Source organism: Eumetopias jubatus, unplaced genomic scaffold (assembly GCF_037043125.1).
Source record: "Eumetopias jubatus isolate StellerSeaLion01/CBP00866 unplaced genomic scaffold, mEumJub1_p1.0 scaffold_30, whole genome shotgun sequence".
Classification (NCBI taxonomy): Eukaryota; Metazoa; Chordata; class Mammalia; order Carnivora; family Otariidae; genus Eumetopias; species Eumetopias jubatus.
The window spans coordinates 2,093,283-2,095,980 of record NW_028274836.1 but is presented as its reverse complement, the minus strand read 5'-3'; the positions used below and the strand labels follow the sequence as shown (position 1 = coordinate 2,095,980).

The following is a 2,698-nucleotide window of genomic DNA, read 5'->3' as shown; positions in this document are numbered from 1 at the left end:
TGAATCCCTGTGCTGTTAACTTAGTGGTCAGCCAGTGGCTGGGCAGAGAAGTCACCCCTGTTTCCGAGCTATGGGCTACAGATTGGAGGTCCCCACAACCTCTTCAGGTCTGAATAATCTGCTCCAGTGGCTCATGGAACTCAGAGAAACATGTTACTTACTAGATGACCAATTCATTGAAAGGACAGAACTCAGGGCCAGGCAGCCAGAAGCGATGAGCAGGGCAAGGTGTATAGAAGCAGCTCAGAGCTTCCCCGCTCTCTGAAAGAGGCCTTTGCCCACCTCCACTCTGACCTTCGTCTATACTTCCTAACTGAGGACGTCCTTCCTTCTGACTCATCTGTTAACTCGAGTGAAAGACCCGGTGGGCACCAAAACGACTCCTCAAGTACTAACCACTGCTGCCGTCCTGGTGATTCTTGGGCACAGCCATGAATCTCAGCTTCTTCAGGATGGGGGGCAGCCCAGTAGCTGTGGGTCCCACAGGTCCTCTGGCGGCAGGCCAGCAGCTGTGGGTCCTACAGGTCCTCTGGGGACAACACCTTAATGGGCTTATGGCCCAGCAGGTACCTGTTCAGGTGGCTCTCGTCGTGCCACACAGCCTCGATCCCATTGGCCAGGTTGACCCCCATTGTCTGGTGACAGGCCAAGGTCAGTTGGTGAACCTCTACCACCGACCCCCCAGAAAAGGCCCCCTTGTAGTCAAAGTAGCCCTTGCCCCTGGGAAATGTGCACCTGGGACTGTGGCCAATGCTCGTAGCTGAAATCCTTGTGGGCCGCCTGGTAGAAACCGGGGTGCAGGGTGCCAAAGAGGGTCTCCATACTCACGTGGTCGCGGAACTTCATGTCCACCTCTGTGCACACCAGGTAGTCCACCTCACAGAGGAATTGTGGAGTTAATCTTAGAAAATATATTGTCAGCCCTAAGGAGTGATTGTGGAAGCAGCTGAAACGTCAGCAGCGTTCCTGTTCTCAGGCTACTGACCACAATGGCCCGGTAGGAGCAGGATCCCATGATCCCCAGGGGCAGGGCAAAGGTTAGGAGCCAGGAAAGAATGTAACCCTCCGTGCCCCCCTTCCTGCACCTGGCGTTTGCTAGCACAAACGTCCCACTCTTCCCCGATCCCATGACGGCCTCCCTGCGTGCCTGCGCGTAGAGGAGGGTGCAGGCCTGCTTCACAGCTTCAGCATACTTGCCATCCCTTTGTCCTCCTTTCCCACGCTTTGAGGCGTCTGCCTTTGCTTTTCTGATAAAAAATGACGTAAAAGCGATGTGCAGAACCCAGCTGCTGCTGCCCTACTTACAGAGGCAGCCCTGCATGGCCGCTCAGATTGGTGTCTGAGAACTTTATTTCAGCGCACGATGATGGGAAAAGCTGCTTACAGAAGCGGCGGATCATCACGTGCTCTGCATGGACGCGTCCTCCCAGCGCGGGGTGCCGGGAACCTCGAGCACCACCACCCTCTGGCCTTCCCGGAGGGGCACATGGGGCCCGGCGGGCAACTGATTGGTGAAGACGTAGTAGGTGACCCTGTGTCCCACCGTGAACTGCTTCTCAACTCTCTGCAGGAACATCTCCAGGAAGACCATGTATCCACAGGGACAGGGGACAGGGCTGGAGGAGGGTCACTGCCAGAGGCTGGCAGCAGGACCCCAAAACTTGGGCCGTGAACGTGTGCACTTTCTTCAAGGAGGGCAGGCCCTGGGCTGCTTTAAGCAACAGCCACCCTCCTGGCCTGGCCTGAGCGCGTCTGCTGGTGGGGCCTCCCTACCTTTGGCTCCCAGAGATGGGAGCCATCAGGACCCCATCTTACAAAGGGGAGCCTGAGGCTTAGAGGCTAGAAACCCATGCAGCTGATTCTACCCAGTCTGTAGGCCATAGAAACAAGGGCTGTGCCCAAAGGTGCTCAACTCATGGCAGGTGGGGACAGAACCTGCAGGGGGTCAGCCAGGGGAGGGGACGTGCAGGGTTTGCCGGGGAGCTCAGCACAGGGGGAGTGTTCCTGGCTCTAGCATGCTGACTGTCGGGCTTCATGGGTCACAGGGTCACCTACCCTAACCCTAACCCTTAACCCTAGCCCCTAACCCTAACCCCAACCCTAACTCTAATCAAACATCATGCTCAATTTTGAGGACTGACAGCTCTACTCTGAAATCAAAAACAAGTCCATCATGCTGGCTTTCACTCATTGCTCAGTATCGTACTGAAAGTTCTACCCAGAATGATAAGGCAAGAAATCCACATGTGGAAGAAAACAGTAGAACTAGGTCTATTCAGAGACCAGAGATGACATCATCTTATAGACAGAGCTTCCTAAACAATCAAGAAATGATTACAGCCAGTTAATATCAATACACAAGAATCTCTCTTATTTGTATACATTAGCCATGAATCATCCAAAAAATAATTTAAGAAAACAATTCCATTTTAGGGAACATTATCATTGACAAAATACTTAGGAATAGATGTAATCAAGGTGCAAGTCTTATACGCTGAAAATTACAAAACATTGCTGAAAGAAAGGGAAACCTAAATAAATCTGAGGACCCCACGGTGATGAAAAGACATACTATTGAAAAGATGGCAATAGTACACAATGCAATGTGGAAATTCAACGTGTTCCCAAGAAAATTCACAAAGGCCTTTGGAAAGAACTGCACAAGCTAATCCTAACAGTCATATGGAATTTCAAGGGA

The 2,698-nt window shown here is 52.3% G+C and overlaps 1 pseudogene; it reads right to left on the bottom strand.

Annotated features, from left to right (window-relative positions):
* Window positions 1–396: 396 nt before the first annotated feature.
* LOC148161990 (histo-blood group ABO system transferase 2 pseudogene) lies at window positions 397–1,591 on the bottom strand (annotated as a pseudogene).
* Window positions 1,592–2,698: the final 1,107 nt, after the last annotated feature.